The sequence below is a fragment of the Oncorhynchus kisutch genome, linkage group LG18, assembly GCF_002021735.2.
Source record: "Oncorhynchus kisutch isolate 150728-3 linkage group LG18, Okis_V2, whole genome shotgun sequence".
NCBI lineage: Eukaryota > Metazoa > Chordata > Actinopteri > Salmoniformes > Salmonidae > Oncorhynchus > Oncorhynchus kisutch.
The window spans coordinates 77,607,866-77,629,898 of record NC_034191.2 but is presented as its reverse complement, the minus strand read 5'-3'; the positions used below and the strand labels follow the sequence as shown (position 1 = coordinate 77,629,898).

The 22,033-nt window shown below is 43.6% G+C and overlaps 1 protein-coding gene across 1 annotated transcript in view; it reads left to right on the top strand.

Moving 5' to 3' along the window:
• Positions 1–22,033, top strand: part of LOC109909079 (serine/threonine-protein kinase 17A-like) — a 76,049-nt gene that overhangs the window by 1,361 nt on the left and 52,655 nt on the right. The window lies entirely within an intron of this gene.

Here is a 22,033-nt window from a genome sequence, read left to right as displayed (position 1 = left end):
TAAATGCAGTTTACAAACACTTTGGCTGTATGTTATAATTTGCAGCAATGGGCTGCAAATTATTTGGCAAATGGGCTGTATGTTTCAAATTTAGTTGCAACAGCGACTTAGCCTAAATGCAGCTCCCTCCATGTTATAACGTATGTTGAAACACCTGGGAAATACTGCATAGCCGGCTGTATTTACTCTCTCAATTCAATGATGCCAAGGGAAATACTGCATAGCCGGCTGTATTTACTCTCTCAATTTAATGATGCCAAGGGAAATACTGCATAGCCGGCTGTATTTACTCTCTCAATTCAATGATGCCAAGGGAAATACTGCATAGCCGGCTGTATTTACTCTCTCAATTCAATGATGCCAAGGGAAATACTGCATAGCCGGCTGTATTTACTCTCTCAATTCAATGATGCCAAGGGAAATACTGCATAGCCGGCTGTATTTACTCTCTCAATTCAATGATGCCAAGGGAAATACTGCATAGCCGGCTGTATTTACTCTCTCAATTCAATGATGCCAAGGGAAATACTGCATAGCCGGCTGTATTTACTCTCTCAATTCAATGATGCCAAGGGAAATACTGCATAGCCGGCTGTATTTACTCTCTCAATTCAATGATGCCAAAGGAAATGCTTGAAGACTATCTTGTCATTGGCGCTTTGAAACTCCAAACTTCACCACTGAATAATGGCTTTAGTCCACTTCTTGGGAGCCAACTCTGTGGTTTTTTCTCTGCTTCACTGACAGAGAACGAAGGGGGATTCCAGTGTGTATTTTTTTTTTTTACGAGTGGAAATGTCTCAGCCTCCTCTTTCCACACAGCTCTCTTAACATGCTAGTCAAAGTTAGGGCAGTGTGTCTTTTTCCCTGTGAGCATTGTAAAGAGTGCCACTTAGACTAGGCAATGCAAACACCACACTCAACCCTGTGAATGGCACCATGTTGACCCCAAGCAAAACCTACAGCAGGGTAACATATATATATGGGATTACTTTGGAACACATTTCCAATATTTATATATTTTATTCTTTTTATTGTTTTACATAAAATATATAAAAACACTAACTAACCAGCTCCATGTGATTTACATTTTGGAAATGTGTTCCAAAGTAATCCCACGCATAATAGAGAGATATATATGTGATCTTGTAAGCAAAGTTTGAAATGATTTAAATGTTTTAGTCATATGCTATATCTGTTTGTGTTTCCTGTGGTCAATTTGCAGTCTAAAAAGGATTTGTAATTATGTTCCGGCCCCCTGACCACCTACTCAATAAAATGAAGAAAAAAAAACAATCATCCCCATCGGCTAGTTGATGATTCCTAACCTACGGTATATCTCCTCTGATTGGATTAAGCCGATAAGAAGTGCATGAGTCCTGTTGGATGTCAAAGGCATTGTCCTTTTGTAGAAGGCATTTGAGCTATGCATGTCTGTCTGACGTTTTCAGCCATTTATTTCATAAGAGGGACATTCAGAATGTGACTTTGCATCACATGACCTGCCGTTGCGTCTGAGATTAGCCAAAGGCACTCACTTCAAAGTGTTTGACTAAGCCACATCCGAATCAGATCATCGTTCCCTCTGCCCAGTGACCAGCTGCTAGGGAAGTACCCATCTGGTGACTGGTCACAAGCATCCTCTGGCCAAAGCCCCACAATCTCTAGCTGATGTTTGTTGCTATGTACGTACTCACTATTAATTAGTTTTTCATGGATCATCAAACTGTAGAAAAATAATTTTAAAATGTGAACTCCATACTATCTCTGTCTGTAGGATCATTTCTTCATGGTATCTGATTGGCTGCCTCTGCTATGTGTGTGTTTGTTTGGCAGAATACCATGGAAACTGCTATCTAGCCTGAGACTGAAGCTTAGTGCCTGCCAATGGGAACAGGGGTTACATTTTGCCATAGGAGAACTTCATGGAACATTAGCTAGAGTATTTTTAGAAAAGGCCCATAAGGAATCACTGTTCCCAGGTCTCAGATGTAGCTGGAATTCACTTTAGTCCTGAAACCACCTCTGTTACTGTGACACTCAACATTTCCCATTAAATTGAATTAGGCCGAGCCTACGCACATGTCTAACGTGTTTGTATGGTGCAATGATCAGATTACAAATAGATTTTTCATCCATAAGGCATGGATGTCATGAAGTTAGCTGGAGATGCATGATGGCTAACAATCTACAGTGGTCATACTGTACCAACTGATATTATGACCATTAGTCCTTTACCACCTCGATGAGAAACATTCAATTACGATGTCTGGACGCCTGAATTGAGGCAGTAGTGCGAGCCGTGTAGTGCGAGCCGTGTGTAAATATCATGTGTTTTGTTTTGGTTGCCTTTGTATGCTTATCTGGCTGTAAAGTTATCTGGCTGTAAAGCTGAAGTAAGCACTTGCCTAATAAATGACACTACTAAGCTGTTTCATTTGGTTGGGTTGTTTGTAAGTACGCCAGCTGCCAGGAGATTATGAACCTGGTTATTTAGCCTGGAACTCAATTTGAGCTGTGTGTTCTACTGTGCTCGTGTCCCCTGTGTGTTCGACTGTGCTCGTGTCCCCTGTGTGTTCTACTGTGCTCGTGTCCCCTGTGTGTTCGACTGTGCTCGTGTCCCCTGTGTGTTCTACTGTGCTCGTGTCCCCTGTGTGTTCTACTGTGCTCGTGTCCCCTGTGTGTTCTACTGTGCTCGTGTCCCCTGTGTGTTCTACTGTGCTCGTGTCCCCTGTGTGTTCTACTGTGCTCGTGTCACCTGTGTTCTACTGTGCTCATGTCACCTGTGTTCTACTGTGCTCGTGTCACCTGTGTGTTCTACTGTGCTCGTGTCCCCTGTGTGTTCGACTGTGCTCGTGTCACCTGTGTGTTCTACTGTGCTCGTGTCACCTGTGTTCTACTGTGCTCGTGTCCCCTGTGTGTTCGACTGTGCTCGTGTCACCTGTGTGTTCTACTGTGCTCGTGTCACCTGTGTGTTCTACTGTGCTCGTGTCACCTGTGTGTTCTACTGTGCTCGTGTCCCCTGTGTGTTCTACTGTGCTCGTGTCCCCTGTGTGTTCTACTGTGCTCGTGTCCCCTGTGTGTTCTACTGTGCTCGTGTCCCCTGTGTGTTGTACTGTGCTCGTGTCCCCTGTGTGTTCTACTGTGCTCGTGTCACCTGTGTTCTACTGTGCTCGTGTCACCTGTGTTCTACTGTGCTCGTGTCCCCTGTGTGTTCGACTGTGCTCGTGTCACCTGTGTGTTCTACTGTGCTCGTGTCACCTGTGTGTTCTACTGTGCTCGTGTCACCTGTGTGTTCTACTGTGCTCGTGTCCCCTGTGTGTTCTACTGTGCTCGTGTCCCCTGTGTGTTCTACTGTGCTCATGTCCCCTGTGTGTTCTACTGTGCTCGTGTCCCCTGTGTGTTCTACTGTGCTCGTGTCCCCTGTGTGCTCTACTGTGCTCGTGTCCCCTGTGTGTTCTACTGTGCTCGTGTCACCTGTGTGTTCTACTGTGCTCGTGTCACCTGTGTGTTCTACTGTGCTCGTGTCACCTGTGTTAATCTTTTCTGCGTATTTCAAATAAAATGCGATTTTATTTGACACATGCGCCGAATACAACGATGTCAACTTTATTGTGAAATGCTTGCTTACGAGCCCTTCCAGTGATGCAGAATAAAAATTAAATAATAAAAATAGTAGGAGGAGGAACAAAATACAAAAGAATGGACCTCTATACAGGAAGTACCAGTACCAGATCAATGTGGACCTCTATACAGGAAGTACCAGTACCAGATCAATGTGGACCTCTATACAGGAAGTACCAGTACCAGATCAATGTGGAGCTCTATACAGGAAGTACCAGTACCAGATCAATGTGGACCTCTATACAGGAAGTACCAGTACCAGATCAATGTGGACCTCTATACAGGAAGTACCAGTACCAGATCAATGTGGACCTCTATACAGGAAGTACCAGTACCAGATCAATGTGGACCTCTATACAGGAAGTACCAGTACCAGATCAATGTGGACCTCTATACAGGAAGTACCAGTACCAGATCAATGTGGACCTCTATACAGGAAGTACCAGTACCAGATCAATGTGGACCTCTATACAGGAAGTACCAGTACCAGATCAATGTGGAGCTCTATACAGGAAGTACCAGTACCAGATCAATGTGGAGCTCTATACAGGGAGTACCAGTACCAGATCAATGTGGAGCTCTATACAGGAAGTACCAGTACCAGATCAATGTGGAGCTCTATACAGGAAGTACCAGTACCAGATCAATGTGGACCTCTATACAGGAAGTACCAGTACCAGATCAATGTGGAGCTCTATACAGGGAGTACCAGTACCAGATCAATGTGGACCTCTATACAGGAAGTACCAGTACCAGATCAATGTGGACCTCTATACAGGAAGTAGCAGTACCAGATCAATGTGGAGCTCTATACAGGGAGTACCAGTACCAGATCAATGTGGACCTCTATACAGGGAGTACCAGTACCAGATCAATGTGGAGCTCTATACAGGAAGTACCAGTACCATATCAATGTGGACCTCTATACAGGAAGTACCAGTACCAGATCAATGTGGAGCTCTATACAGGGAGTACCAGTACCAGATCAATGTGGAGCTCTATACAGGGAGTACCAGTACCAGATCAATGTGGACCTCTATACAGGAAGTACCAGTACCAGATCAATGTGGACCTCTATACAGGAAGTACCAGTACCAGATCAATGTGGAGCTCTATACAGGGAGTACCAGTACCAGATCAATGTGGAGCTATATACAGGGAGTACCAGTACCAGATCAATGTGGACCTCTATACAGGAAGTACCAGTACCAGATCAATGTGGACCTCTATACAGGGAGTACCAGTACCAGATCAATGTGGAGCTATATACAGGGAGTACCAGTACCAGATCAATGTGGAGCTATATACAGGAAGTACCAGTACCAGATCAATGTGGACCTCTATACATGGAGTACCAGTACCAGATCAATGTGGAGCTATATACAGGGAGTACCAGTACCAGATCAATGTGGAGCTCTATACAGGAAGTACCAGTACCAGATCAATGTGGAGCTCTATACAGGGAGTACCAGTACCAGATCAATGTGGAGCTCTATACAGGAAGTACCAGTACCAGATCAATGTGGAGCTCTATACAGGGAGTACCAGATCAATGTGGAGCTATATACAGGAAGTACCAGTACCAGATCAATGTGGAGCTCTATACAGGAAGTACCAGTACCAGATCAATGTGGAGCTCTATACAGGAAGTACCAGTACCAGATCAATGTGGAGCTCTATACAGGGAGTACCAGATCAATGTGGAGCTATATACAGGAAGTACCAGTACCAGATCAATGTGGAGCTCTATACAGGAAGTACCAGTACCAGATCAATGTGGAGCTCTATACAGGGAGTACCAGTACCAGATCAATGTGGAGCTATATACAGAAAGTACCAGTACCAGATTAATGTGGAGCTCTATACAGGGAGTACCAGATCAATGTGGAGCTATATACAGGAAGTACCAGTACCAGATCAATGTGGAGCTATATACAGGAAGTACCAGTACCAGATCAATGTGGAGCTCTATACAGGGAGTACCAGATCAATGTGGAGCTATATACAGGAAGTAACAGTACCAGATCAATGTGGAGCTATATACAGGGAGTACCAGTACCAGATCAATGTGGAGCTATATACAGGGAGTACCAGATCAATGTGGAACTATACACATTGAGTACCAGATCAATGTGGAGCTATACACAGGGAGTACCAGTACCAGATCAATGTGGAGCTATATACAGGGAGTACCAGTACCAGATCAATGTGGAGCTATATACAGGAAGTACCAGTACCAGATCAATGTGGAGCTATATACAGGAAGTACCAGTACCAGATCAATGTGGAGCTATATACAAGGAGTACCAGTACCAGATCAATGTGGAGCTATATACAGGAAGTACCAGTACCAGATCAATGTGGAGCTATATACAGGAAGTACCAGTACCAGATCAATGTGGAGCTCTATACAGGGAGTACCAGTACCAGATCAATGTGGAGCTCTATACAGGGAGTACCAGATCAATGTGGAGCTATATACATGAAGTACCAGTACCAGATCAATGTGGAGCTCTATACAGGAAGTACCAGTACCAGATCAATGTGGAGCTCTATACAGGGAGTACCAGTACCAGATCAATGTGGAGCTATATACAGAAAGTACCAGTACCAGATTAATGTGGAGCTCTATACAGGGAGTACCAGATCAATGTGGAGCTATATACAGGAAGTACCAGTACCAGATCAATGTGGAGCTATATACAGGAAGTACCAGTACCAGATCAATGTGGAGCTCTATACAGGGAGTACCAGATCAATGTGGAGCTATATACAGGAAGTAACAGTACCAGATCAATGTGGAGCTATATACAGGGAGTACCAGTACCAGATCAATGTGGAGCTATATACAGGGAGTACCAGATCAATGTGGAACTATACATATTGAGTACCAGATCAATGTGGAGCTATACACAGGGAGTACCAGTACCAGATCAATGTGGAGCTATATACAGGGAGTACCAGTACCAGATCAATGTGGAGCTATATACAGGAAGTACCAGTACCAGATCAATGTGGAGCTATATACAGGAAGTACCAGTACCAGATCAATGTGGAGCTCTATACAGGGAGTACCAGTACCAGATCAATGTGGAGCTGTATACAGGAAGTACCAGTACCAGATCAATGTGGAGCTATATACAGGGAGTACCAGTACCAGATCAATGTGGAGCTCTATACAGGGAGTATCAGTACCAGATCAATGTGGAGCTATATACAGGGAGTACCAGTACCAGATCAATGTGGAGCTATATACAGGGAGTACCAGTACCAGATCAATGTGGAGCTATATACAATTCGAAGGAATTGTTCGTAGAGCTCAGAGACAAGATTGTGTCGAGGCACAAATCTGGGGAAGGGTACAAAAAAATTCTGTAGCATTGAAGGTCCCCAAGAACACAGTGGCCTCCATCATTCTTAAATGAAAGAAGTTTGGAACCACCAAGACTCTTCCTAACTGAGTGATCGGGGGAGAAGGGCCTTGGTCAGGGAGGTGACCAAGAACCTGATGGTCACTCTGACAGAGGTCCAGAGTTACTCTGTGGAGATGGGAGAACCTTCTTGAAGGACAACCATCTCTTCAACACTCCACCAATCAGGCAAAAGGCATTTTCTCAAGCAATAATTTTGCTACCACTGTCTGTAAGTGATTTGAACAAGGAGCCTAATGGGAAGGATATGTAACCTGCAAACTGTCTGTTATTTGCAGAGAGATTTGATTATTTGTTATTCGTCTATTAACCTATACCCCCAGGTGACATTGTCAGGCAGGCCAATACTCCACCGTGCAAAACGAGCTGAAATTTTAGGCGGTCTTTTCAAACAGCTCTTACACTAAAATGGTATTGTCATTTTCACAATTTCACACAGTATTATTCCAACCTCATGGTGTGGAAATATCCATAAAACACAAGAAAATCACGTTTTTGACTGCACTGCCCCTTTAAGACTGTGTCTTCAGGCCTAGGTTCCAAGGAATTCACTGGATAAATGAGTAGTTTAAAGGCTATAGTCGTTGTATAGTCTAAATATTTTGAGCTTTTTAAGTATTTTTATTATGGTTTCAGTTAAACAACTCTATCACATGCCTCAGGCAGCAAGATATCCCAGGATTACATAGAGGGAGATTAGAGCACGTTAACCCAGGATTACATAGAGGGAGATTAGAGCAGGTTAACCCAGGATTACATAGAGGGAGATTAGAGCACGTTAACCCAGGATTACATAGAGAGAGATTAGAGCACGTTAACCCAGGATTACATAGAGGGAGATTAGAGCACGTTAACCCAGGATTACATAGAGGGAGATTAGAGCACGTTAACCCAGGATTACATAGAGGGAGATTAGAGCACGTTAACCCAGGATTACATAGAGGGAGATTAGAGCACGTTAACCCAGGATTACATAGAGGGAGATTAGAGCACGTTAACCCAGGATTACATAGAGGGAGATTAGAGCACGTTAACCCAGGATTAAGTAGAGGGAGATTAGAGCACGTTAACCCAGGATTACATAGAGGGAGATTAGAGCACGTTAACCCAGGATTACATAGAGGGAGATTAGAGCACGTTAACCCAGGATTACATAGAGGGAGATTAGAGCACGTTAACCCAGGATTACATAGAGGGAGATTAGAGCACGTTAACCCAGGATTACATAGAGGGAGATTAGAGCACGTTAACCCAGGATTACATAGAGGGAGATTAGAGCACGTTAACCCAGGATTACATAGAGGGAGATTAGAGCACGTTAACCCAGGATTACATAGAGGGAGATTAGAGCACGTTAACCCAGGATTACATAGAGGGAGATTAGAGCACGTTAACCCAGGATTAAGTAGAGGGAGATTAGAGCACGTTAACCCAGGATTACATAGAGGGAGATTAGAGCACGTTAACCCAGGATTACATAGAGGGAGATTAGAGCACGTTAACCCAGGATTACATAGAGGGAGATTAGAGCACGTTAACCCAGGATTACATAGAGGGAGATTAGAGCACGTTAACCCAGGATTACATAGAGGGAGATTAGAGCACGTTAACCCAGGATTAAGTAGAGGGAGATTAGAGCACGTTAACCCAGGATTAAGTAGAGGGAGATTAGAGCACGTTAACCCAGGATTACATAGAGGGAGATTAGAGCACGTTAACCCAGGATTACATAGAGGGAGATTAGAGCACGTTAACCCAGGATTACATAGAGGGAGATTACAGCACGTTAACCCAGGATTACATAGAGGGAGATTAGAGCACGTTATCCCAGGATTACATAGAGGGAGATTAGAGCACGTTAACCCAGGATTACATAGAGAGAGATTAGAGCACGTTAACCCAGGATTACATAGAGGGAGATTAGAGCACGTTAACCCAGGATTACATAGAGGGAGATTAGAGCACGTTAACCCAGGATTACATAGAGGGAGATTAGAGCACGTTAACCCAGGATTACATAGAGGGAGATTAGAGCACGTTAACCCAGGATTACATAGAGGGAGATTAGAGCACGTTAACCCAGGATTACATAGAGAGAGATTAGAGCACGTTAACCCAGGATTACATAGAGGGAGATTAGAGCACGTTAACCCAGGATTACATAGAGGGAGATTAGAGCACGTTAACCCAGGATTACATAGAGGGAGATTAGAGCACGTTAACCCAGGATTACATAGAGGGAGATTAGAGCACGTTAACCCAGGATTACATAGAGGGAGATTAGAGCACGTTAACCCAGGATTACATAGAGGGAGATTAGAGCACGTTAACCCAGGATTACATAGAGGGAGATTAGAGCACGTTAACCCAGGATTACATAGAGAGAGATTAGAGCACGTTAACCCAGGATTAAGTAGAGGGAGATTAGAGCACGTTAACCCAGGATTAAGTAGAGGGAGATTAGAGCACGTTAACCCAGGATTAAGTAGAGGGAGATTAGAGCACGTTAACCCAGGATTAAGTAGAGGGAGATTAGAGCACGTTAACCCAGGATTAAGTAGAGGGAGATTAGAGCACGTTAACCCAGGATTACATAGAGGGAGATTAGAGCACGTTAACCCAGGATTACATAGAGGGAGATTAGAGCACGTTAACCCAGGATTAAGTAGAGGGAGATTAGAGCACGTTAACCCAGGATTAAGTAGAGAGAGATTAGAGCACGTTAACCCAGGATTACATAGAGAGAGATTAGAGCACGTTATCCCAGGATTAAGTAGAGGGAGATTAGAGCACGTTAACCCAGGATTAAGTAGAGGGAGATTAGAGCACGTTAACCCAGGATTACATAGAGGGAGATTAGAGCACGTTAACCCAGGATTACATAGAGAGAGATTAGAGCAGGTTAACCCAGGATTACATAGAGGGAGATTAGAGCACGTTAACCCAGGATTACATAGAGAGAGATTAGAGCACGTTAACCCAGGATTACATAGAGGGAGATTAGAGCACGTTAACCCAGGATTACATAGAGAGAGATTAGAGCACGTTAACCCAGGATTACATAGAGGGAGATTAGAGCACGTTAACCCAGGATTACATAGAGAGAGATTAGAGCAGGTTAACCCAGGATTACATAGAGGGAGATTAGTGCACGTTAACCCAGGATTACATAGAGAGAGATTAGAGCACGTTAACCCAGGATTACATAGAGAGAGATTAGTGCACGTTAACCCAGGATTACATAGAGAGAGATTAGAGCAGGTTAACCCAGGATTAAGTAGAGGGAGGTTAGAGCACGTTAACCCAGGATTAAGTAGAGAGAGATTAGAGCAGGTTAACCCAGGATTAAGTAGAGGGAGATTAGAGCACGTTAACCCAGGATTACATAGAGAGAGATTAGAGCACGTTAACCCAGGATTACATAGAGAGAGATTAGAGCACGTTAACCCAGGATTAAGTAGAGCGAGGCTAGAGCACGTTAACCCAGGATTAAGTAGAGAGAGATTAGAGCACGTTAACCCAGGATTACATAGAGAGAGATTAGTGCACGTTAACCCAGGATTACATAGAGAGAGATTAGTGCACGTTAACCCAGGATTACATAGAGAGAGATTAGAGCACGTTAACCCAGGATTACATAGAGAGAGATTAGAGCACGTTAACCCAGGATTACATAGAGAGAGATTAGAGCACGTTAACCCAGGATTAAGTAGAGAGAGATTAGAGCACGTTAACCCAGGATTAAGTAGAGGGAGATTAGAGCACGTTAACCCAGGATTAAATAGAGCGAGGCTAGAGCACATTAACCCAGTATTAAATAGAGCGAGGCTAGAGCACGTTAACCCAGGATTAAGTAGAGAGAGATTAGAGCACATTAACCCAGGATTAAATAGAGCGAGGATAGAGCACGTTAACCCAGGATTAAGTAGAGCGAGGCTAGAGCACATTAACCCAGGATTAAGTAGAGAGAGATTAGAGCACATTAACCCAGGATTAAATAGAGCGAGGCTAGAGCACATTAACCCAGGATTAAATAGAGCGAGGCTAGAGCACGTTAACCCAGGATTAAGTAGAGAGAGATTAGAGCACATTAACCCAGGATTAAATAGAGCGAGGATAGAGCACGTTAACCCAGGATTAAGTAGAGCGAGGCTAGAGCACATTAACCCAGGATTAAGTAGAGAGAGATTAGAGCACATTAACCCAGGATTAAATAGAGCGAGGATAGAGCACGTTAACCCAGGATTAAATAGAGCGAGGCTAGAGCACATTAACTCAGGATTAAATAGAGCGAGGATAGAGCACGTTCTACTGCTCTCTGGTGAAATCCATCACATTTATTTCCACTTTGCTTCATCTCTTTTGGATCTTGCCAGGCCTGCTCTAATAAATTAAACTAGGTTTACATCTTAAAACAATAGCCGTATGGGATATTCAGTTCTTCAAGTAGTTTAGTCTCTATGCCAAAATTAAAGCCTGTTCATATTACTAAGGGCTGTATGACTGAAAGTAGTGCTAAAACTCTTCAAATAATCCTGTCATATCACCATTGAATGTTTTGAAGAAAAGTTCTGATGTTTTCCCCATCACATTCCAGTGGTCAGTGGATCTTTCAGTGTCTCATCAGGGGAGAAAAAAATGCTCTGTCATCATGGATTAATAAGAGAGTGTGTCGTCTTAGAATGGCTCTTTCCCCGAAGGGTTAGACTGCAGTTACAGCAGGCTGTGGGCGAGTGGTACGCCCTCCCATACTCCCCCAGCATCTAAAACATCAAGTCATCTGCACACACACACACACACACTCCTTGGGATAGCTCACATCGTTGTGTGTGTGTGTGTGTGCCTGCCTGTCAGTGTGGTCCCGGTCTCAAACCCCTTTTACTAACCCCTATCATGTTTTGAACAAAACCTCCCCCTCTGTTTCTCACAGAAGGAATCTATGTGTCTTGACAGTCAGGCAGGATACCATGACATCATCGCCCAAGCTTTTCATGTTGTTTGAGTCTCGCGGCAGGGCCGGAGGCAACATTTGCTGAGCGCCGTGGAAACAGCCAACCGCTGAGAAATGAGGGGGGAGGACATGTGAAAGCCAAGTTTGTTATTGAACCCCATCCACGAGATCCCTCTGTACTCTCTTGTGTCAAGAGATAATGGGCAGGGCAGGGAGGGGTGTATGTCACTCTATTCTTCCTCCCTTCAAAGCAATTTAATGACGTTGATTTAACTTTCTGTCCTCCTACAGCTGTTGCACGCCTCAGCAAGAAATCTCTCATTTCTGTCATCAACTGGACCTAATCCGTTTTCTGTTGATTATTAACGCATGCCGTTGAGACCCTGTAGGATTAAAACGGTGCTACATGCTATGGTGTTACCTTTCTCCCTCAGCAAATTCAATTTGTCATGCCCTTTCACATGTACTGAGCCTGTGCCGAGAGAGAGAAATCCAGGCGAGGAAGTCTAACACGAGTATGGAAATTGTTCATCTCCACATAGGCGTGGCGAGTGAACCGCTTCTTTTATTGTGGCCGATTAACCACAATGTAACGGATCCTGAGCGGCACTGAGAAGACACGGTGGGATTTAGAAACGGACATCCCCAGGGGAGGGCGAGGAGGCAGTCCAGGGGAGGGCGTCGAGGCAGTCCAGGGGAGAGCGTCGAGGCAGCCCAGGGGAGGGCGTCGAGGCAGCCCAGGGGAGAGCGACGAGGCAGCCCGGAGGAGGGCGACGAGGCAGCCCAGGGGAGGGCGACGAGGCAGCCCAGGGGAGGGCGACGAGGCAGCCCAGGGGAGGGCGACGAGGCAGCCCAGGGGAGGGCGTCGAGGCAGCCCAGGGGAGGGCGTCGAGGCAGCCCAGGGGAGGGCGTCGAGGCAGCCCAGGGGAGGGCGATGAGGTAATGCCCTTTCCCTAGGTATTCCGAAAATGTCCCTCTCTGTGCCCAAAGAACAAATGAATAGGCAACCCCTGCCTTCCTCTCTCTCTGTCCCACTCCTCTACACACAGGGGGTCACATAATGTCAGAGTTCATTAGGCACGGAGTTAACAGGCCTCTGGTTTCAGTCCTGGCGTTGGTACAGAGCTCAAAGGCCCTTTTCTTAGTGAGGAAAATGAGCAGTCAGTAGGAGCTCTTTGCTCTGCCTTGCTGTTTGTTCTAAAGGTGATGAGGGCATTGCAGCCATTGCCTCATTGCCCCAGGTTCACACTCCGTGTGCCCGTTGATGATTAATGGTGCTCTTTGAGAAGATGGCCGCACCTACTCAGGACACTCGGGTGACACTTGCAAACCTGTGAAAACAACACTAGAAGAAAAGTAGTTGATTACCGGGCTGCCAATACAGTGACAGACGCAGGGAGCAGGCCGACAAACACGGTAACCTCCCTTCTATGTGACTCTCCCCTCATACTGGCAGTGTGAAAGATTAGGATTTCAGCAACAGACCCCCCCCCATGTAAAGTGGTTGTGTTTGTAGTGAGTCTAGTGACCTATTGCCAAAACATACTTAAAACGCATTAAAAACAAGGGCAACTGCTGGGGAAAGCAATTCTGCTGCCAGCACAGATCCCCAGGCTGAAAGCCCCCCCCCCCTCTCTCTCTCTCTGACATCTGAGGACACTGCTACAAGTGGCAGGTAGCCTAGCGGTTAAGAACATTGGGCTGTGAACCCGAAAGGTAGCTGGCTCGAATACCCAAACTGACTTGGTAGAAAAATCCCAGTTGTAAATGAGAACTTGTTCTCAACTGGCCGACCTGGTTAAATAAAGGTGTTCTCAACTGGCCTACCTGGTTAAATAAAGGTGTTCTCAACTGGCCTACCTGGTTAAATAAAGGTGTTCTCAACTAGCCTACCTGCTTAAATAAAGGTGTTCTCAACTAGCCTACCTGGTTAAATAAAGGTGTTCTCAACTAGCCTACCTGGTTAAATAAAGGTTAAATAAAGGTGTTCTCAACTAGCCTACCTGGTTAAATAAAGGTTAAATAAAGGTTAAATAAAGGTGTTCTCAACTGGCCTACCTGGTTAAATAAAGGTTAAATAAAGGTGTTCTCAACTAGCCGACCTGGTTAAATAAAGGTTAAATAAAGGTTAAATAAAGGTGTTCTCAACTGGCCTACCTGGTTAAATAAAGGTTAAATAAAGGTGTTCTCAACTAGCCGACCTGGTTAAATAAAGGTTAAATAAAGGTGTTCTCAACTAGCCGACCTGGTTAAATAAAGGTTAAATAAAGGTTAAATAAAGGTGTTCTCAACTAGCCGACCTGGTTAAATAAAGGTTAAATAAAGGTGTTCTCAACTAGCCGACCTGGTTAAATAAAGGTTAAATAAAGGTTAAATAAAGGTGTTCTCAACTAGCCGACCTGGTTAAATAAAGGTTAAATAAAGGTTAAATAAAGGTGTTCTCAACTAGCCGACCTGGTTAAATAAAGGTTAAATAAAGGTTAAATAAAGGTGTTCTCAACTAGCCGACCTGGTTAAATAAAGGTTAAATAAAGGTGTTCTCAACTAGCCGACCTGGTTAAATAAAGGTTAAATAAAGGTGTTCTCAACTAGCCGACCTGGTTAAATAAAGGTTAAATAAAGGTGTTCTCAACTAGCCGACCTGGTTAAATAAAGGTTAAATAAAGGTGTTCTCAACTAGCCGACCTGGTTAAATAAAGGTTAAATAAAGGTGTTCTCAACTAGCCGACCTGGTTAAATAAAGGTTAAATAAAGGTGTTCTCAACTAGCCGACCTGGTTAAATAAAGGTGTTCTCAACTAGCCGACCTGGTTAAATAAAGGTGTTCTCAACTAGCCGACCTGGTTAAATAAAGGTGTTCTCAACTAGCCTACCTGGTTAAATAAAGGTGTTCTCAACTTTGAGACCTGGTTAAATAAAGGTGTTCTCAACTAGCCGACCTGGTTAAATAAAGGTGTTCTCAACTAGCCTACCTGGTTAAATAAAGGTGTTCTCAACTAGCCGACCTGGTTAAATAAAGGTGTTCTCAACTAGCCTACCTGGTTAAATAAAGGTGTTCTCAACTAGCCTACCTGGTTAAATAAAGGTGTTCTCAACTAGCCGACCTGGTTAAATAAAGGTGTTCTCAACTAGCCTCCCTGGTTAAATAAAGGTGTTCTCAACTAGCCTACCTGGTTAAATAAAGGTGTTCTCAACTAGCCTACCTGGTTAAATAAAGGTGTTCTCAACTAGCCTACCTGGTTAAATAAAGGTGTTCTCAACTAGCCTCCCTGGTTAAATAAAGGTGTTCTCAACTAGCCTACCTGGTTAAATAAAGGTGTTCTCAACTAGCCTACCTGGTTAAATAAAGGTGTTCTCAACTAGCCTCCCTGGTTAAATAAAGGTGTTCTCAACTAGCCTACCTGGTTAAATAAAGGTGTTCTCAACTAGCCTACCTGGTTAAATAAAGGTGTTCTCAACTAGCCTCCCTGGTTAAATAAAGGTGTTCTCAACTAGCCTACCTGGTTAAATAAAGGTGTTCTCAACTAGCCTACCTGGTTAAATAAAGGTGTTCTCAACTAGCCTACCTGGTTAAATAAAGGTGTTCTCAACTAGCCTACCTTGTTAAATAAAGGTGTTCTCAACTAGCCTACCTGGTTAAATAAAGGTGTTCTCAACTAGCCTACCTGGTTAAATAAAGGTGTTCTCAACTAGCCTACCTGGTTAAATAAAGGTGTTCTCAACTAGCCTACCTGGTTAAATAAAGGTGTTCTCAACTAGCCTACCTGGTTAAATAAAGGTGTTCTCAACTAGCCTACCTGGTTAAATAAAGGTGTTCTCAACTAGCCTACCTGGTTAAATAAAGGTGTTCTCAACTAGCCTACCTGGTTAAATAAAGGTGTTCTCAACTAGCCTACCTGGTTAAATAAAGGTGTTCTCAACTAGCCTACCTGGTTAAATAAAGGTGTTCTCAACTAGCCTACCTGGTTAAATAAAGGTGTTCTCAACTAGCCTACCTGGTTAAATAAAGGTGTTCTCAACTAGCCTACCTGGTTAAATAAAGGTGTTCTCAACTAGCCTACCTGGTTAAATAAAGGTGTTCTCAACTAGCCTACCTGGTTAAATAAAGGTGTTCTCAACTAGCCTACCTGGTTAAATAAAGGTGTTCTCAACTAGCCTACCTGGTTAAATAAAGGTGTTCTCAACTAGCCTACCTGGTTAAATAAAGGTGTTCTCAACTAGCCTACCTGGTTAAATAAAGGTGTTCTCAACTAGCCTACCTGGTTAAATAAAGGTGTTCTCAACTAGCCTACCTGGTTAAATAAAGGTGTTCTCAACTAGCCTCCCTGGTTAAATAAAGGTGTTCTCAACTAGCCTACCTGGTTAAATAAAGGTGTTCTCAACTAGCCTACCTGGTTAAATAAAGGTGTTCTCAACTAGCCTACCTGGTTAAATAAAGGTGTTCTCAACTAGCCTACCTTGTTAAATAAAGGTGTTCTCAACTAGCCTACCTGGTTAAATAAAGGTGTTCTCAACTAGCCTACCTGGTTAAATAAAGGTGTTCTCAACTAGCCTACCTGGTTAAATAAAGGTGTTCTCAACTAGCCTACCTGGTTAAATAAAGGTGTTCTCAACTAGCCTACCTGGTTAAATAAAGGTGTTCTCAACTAGCCTACCTGGTTAAATAAAGGTGTTCTCAACTAGCCTACCTGGTTAAATAAAGGTGTTCTCAACTAGCCTACCTGGTTAAATAAAGGTGTTCTCAACTAGCCTACCTGGTTAAATAAAGGTGTTCTCAACTAGCCTACCTGGTTAAATAAAGGTGTTCTCAACTAGCCTACCTGGTTAAATAAAGGTGTTCTCAACTAGCCTACCTGGTTAAATAAAGGTGTTCTCAACTAGCCTACCTGGTTAAATAAAGGTGTTCTCAACTAGCCTACCTGGTTAAATAAAGGTGTTCTCAACTAGCCTACCTGGTTAAATAAAGGTGTTCTCAACTAGCCTACCTGGTTAAATAAAGGTGTTCTCAACTAGCCTACCTGGTTAAATAAAGGTGTTCTCAACTAGCCGACCTGGTTAAATAAAGGTGTTCTCAACTAGCCGACCTGGTTAAAGAAAGGTGTTCTCAACTAGCCTACCTGGTTAAATAAAGGTGTTCTCAACTAGCCTACCTGGTTAAATAAAGGTGTTCTCAACTAGCCGACCTGGTTAAATAAAGGTGTTCTCAACTAGCCGACCTGGTTAAATAAAGGTGTTCTCAACTAGCCTACCTGGTTAAATAAAGGTGTTCTCAACTAGCCTACCTGGTTAAATAAAGGTGTTCTCAACTAGCCGACCTGGTTAAATAAAGGTGTTCTCAACTAGCCTACCTGGTTAAATAAAGGTGTTCTCAACTAGCCTACCTGGTTAAATAAAGGTGTTCTCAACTAGCCTACCTGGTTAAATAAAGGTTAAATAAAGGTGTTCTCAACTAGCCGACCTGGTTAAATAAAGGTTAAATAAAAATAGACAAATAAAAAAACTCTAGTCTTGTAAGTCGGTCTGGATAAAAGCATCTGCTGAATGACTATAATGTAGTCTGGCTTTTGGTATCCTGTCAACTATTCTGTCAGCTGGAGACCTTGTCTGCATTCTATAGAACCTGCACTGTGATACCAGCGTTTTTGACGTTATAGACTGACCACGAGATAGCCGAACAGAAGGTTTTTACCGTATGCTCAGTAACATGAGAGTTTGACACCTACCGGTTAGATGATCGGGCCTCTCCATCAGTCTATGACTAACATAGCAACAACTTTAATGTCATGATTATACAGGTGGTAAGAGTCCTAAGAGTACTGGCCTCACTTTTCTTAAGCATCGGTCTGTCAGAGCCAGATTTACAGACACCTGATGACCTCTTATCACTCTACCCATACCCACTGTGTGTAACTCTTAAATATTGGACCAATCATCTATGTAGAGGACATTTCTAAGGGGACGATCCTGCCGAGTCTAATTCAATAAAGGTCTGTCAACGACTTTGTCTCAAGCCCCCCCACCCCACCCCACCATAGTTTGGTGGAGAGATGTTATATTCCTAGAATTGCCACTCTTTTAACCTGGACGTTAACGTACATACTTACCTTGAGGTGACTTTCCCCATGTAACGGATGTGAAACGCTAGCTTAGTTAGCGGTGGTGCGCGCTAAATAGTGTTTCAATCGGTGACGTCACTTGCTCTGAGACCTTGAAGTAGTGGTTCCCCTTGCTCTGCAAGGGCAATGGCTTTTGTGGAGCGATGGGTACCGATGCTTCGAGGGTGACTATTGTTGATGTGTGCAGAGGGTCCCTGGTTCGCGTCCGGGTATGGGCGAGGGGGCGGTCTAAAGTTATACTGTTACACCCACTCAAGGGCTACCGTGTGGAAAATATTTTCAAAATAAAAGGAGAGCAGCCATTCAGCTCTTGGCATGCAAAACCTTATTATATTCATCTTGTTTTCTGCTTGGACACCTGCCACTGCAAAAAAATATGTATGGGAGTAAAGATGTCAATTTAATTGAAATAAAAGGTGTGATGAATTTTTATATATTTTTTTATGGATCTTTAGCCCAAAAGCTCAAATGGTCCAAACGTGCAGTTTTTTTTACAGTTTTGGTCAAAAATAACATAACCTTACTTCCTCTTGATGAAGTCCACTGGTTTAGGGCCACAGCCATCTGTTCTGAATCGACCGTTCCTGGGTCACAGTCAATGTGACTGTGATCCAGCAGTCACCCGCTTTCTGTGTACACATGACAGCCATCTCTTTCAGGGTGTTGTCCGTGTGAGGCCACCGGCTTTTGGAAATGTGCTGACATGGCTGCAGAAAAGGCTGTGGTCTGTTTTTAAAAGTTTCTCCATGTACACAAGCCTTAAATCAAAGGCTTATGTGTGCCTGCTGAACTTGGAACATTTTGGTATAGTGTGCACTACTTGCATTGAGGGTACAGTCTGAGTTTTCTCCTCAGTAGCATGCAGATAGTGGCCCAGCTATACGCAATATAAATAGGCTACTTGTCTCTCCCCTGGAGTGAGCCTTAGAGCATTCCAGGTCTAGACCCCGTGTCCAGCACCCCGTGTCCAGCACCCCGTGTCCAGCACCCCGTGTCCAGCACCCCGTGTCCAGCACCCCGTGTCCAGCACCCCGTGTCCAGTACTGTAAACATAGCACAGATTCATGGCCGACTTGATGAACGTCACACAGCATTGGATCGGAATCATCTGAAACGTTTTGGTATCAAAGCCTCGTGACCTCCCAGTGGGTGAGAGTCCGGACGGGACGAGGATGCAGTGGTGGGCGGGGTGTTGAATAGGCTAGGGCTGGGCCGCTGGTTGGGCTGGGCCGCTGGTTAGGCTAGGGCTGGGCCGCTGGTTAGGCTAGGGCTGGGCCGCACCACTGCCACCACGCAAACCTCATCTAGGGCATGGTTTGTTTCTTTACATAAGACAATTGTACAGGTGATACCTGCCTCTATACTAGGACCCTGCCTCTATAATAGGACTGGGAATTACCAGGGACCTCACCATACCATATTATCACCATACTGAGAGACCTCACCATACCATATTATCACCATACCATATTATCACCATACTGAGAGACCTCACCATACCATATTATCAACATACTGAGAGACCTCACCATACCATATTATCACCATACCATATTATCCCCATACTGAGAGACCTCACCATACAATATTATCACCATACCATATTATAACCATACTGAGAGACCTCACCATACAATATTATCACCATACCATATTATCACCATACTGAGACCTCACCATACCATATTATCACCATACCATATTATCACCAAACTGAGACCTCACCATACCATATTATCCCCATACTGAGAGACCTCACCATACCATATTATCACCATACTGAGACCTCACCATACCATATTATCACCATACTGAGACCTCACCATACCATATTATCACCATACCATATTATCATCATACTGAGAGACCTCACCATACCATATTATCATCATACCATATTATCACCATACTGAGAGACCTCACCATACCATATTATCACAATACTGAGAGACCTCACCATACCATATTATCACCATACTGAGAGACCTCACCATACCATATTATCACCATACTGAGAGACCTCAATAACAAACGCCTTTGTTAGCCACATCCTCAAGAGTATGATTTACACAACCATCCTTTTACTGGCTTCTTCCCATAGAAACCCAACCTAGAGAATTCCACCCTCAAATATTTAGCCTAACTAAAGGCATTTAGTCCTCTGTGGACAAGCCGAAGAGTTTAGTTTTTTTTTAAATCCTCCAGTCTTTATATTTTTCAAAGGAAGTGTTTTCAAAAGTAAAGGTGGACCCAGCTGTATGTAGTACATCTGTGCTGGACAGAGCCTCAGCCCAGTCCTGGCTAAATTCCCAATCTGGCCTTCATACCATCATGGCCACTTAATCATCCCTAGTTTACAATTGGCTCATTCACCCCCCCACCCTCCTCTCCCCTGTAACTATTCCCCAGGTCATTGCTGTAAATGAGAATGTGTTCTCAGTCAACTTACCTGGTAAAATAAATACAAAATAAAAAGTCTAGGGCTGTGATGGTAATAATGAATCTAGGGCTGTGACGGTAATGAATCTAGGGCCGTGACGGTAATAATGAATCTAGGGCTGTGACGGTAATAATGAATCTAGGGCTGTGACGGTAATAATGAATCTAGGGCTGTGACGGTAATAATGAATCTAGGGCCGTGACGGTAATAATGAATCTAGGGCCGTGACGGTAATAATGAATCTAGGGCCGTGACGGTAATAATGAATCTAGGGCCGTGACGGTAATAATGAATCTAGGGCCGTGACGGTAATAATGAATCTAGGGCCGTGACGGTAATAATGAATCTAAGGCCGTGACGGTAATAATGAATCTAGGGCTGTGACGGTAATGAGTCTAGGGCTGTGATGGTAATAATGAATCTAGGGCTGTGACGGTAATAATGAATCTAGGGCTGTGACGGTAATAATGAATCTAGGGCTGTGACGGTAATGAATCTAGGGCTGTGACGGTAATGAATCTAGGGCTGTGACGGTAATAATGAATCTAGGGCCGTGACGGTAATGACATTTTGTCAGGCAAATAACTGCCGGATTCACGGTAATCAGTTAATTAACATAAACACATTTAGCATCTCCTGGCCTGCACACATGCCAATGATTTATTATTTTATTTGACCTTTATTTAATTAGGCAAGTCAGTTAAGAAGACATTTTTATTTTCAATGACGGCCTAAGAACAGTGGGTTAACTGCCTTGTTCAGGGGCACTGATGCAGAACTTTGGAAAATCGACATTTAAAAAGTCTAATAAATCCATGTCATATAGCCTACACCTTCACAATAAATCCATGTAATGTAGCCTACACCTTCACAATAAATCCATGTAATGTAGCCTACACCTTCACAATAAATCCATGTAATATAGTCTACACCTTCACAAGAAATCCATGTAATGTAGCCTACACCTTCACAATAAATCCATGTAATGTAGCCTACACCTTCACAATAAATCCATGTAATGTAGCCTACAGCTTCACAATAAATCCATGATTTATTTTAGACTGGTCTAAAGAAACATGATATGAAGAAAATGTAGTCTATTTTCAGAAGAGCAGAATAGCATACTTGGCATACTTTTACAAGTATTTCGCTAGACCTGCACTAACATCTGCTAAATACGTGTATGTGATCAATACATTCGATTTGATGGTAAGCCCTGGTCTGGCAAAATGCTGTGGAATACACTCATTCATTTAGCAGATAATATTTGCTTAGAATTCCCTGGCATTATATTAAATTATACTGGAAAAAGTCAATAAATCTGTGGATCTCACATGACTGGGCAGGGGTACAGCCATGGGTGGGCCTGGGAGGGCATAGGCCCACCCACTTGGGAGCCAGTCCCAGCCATTTAAAATGTGTTTTTCCCCACAAAAGGGCTTCATTACCGACAGAAATACACCTCAGTTTTA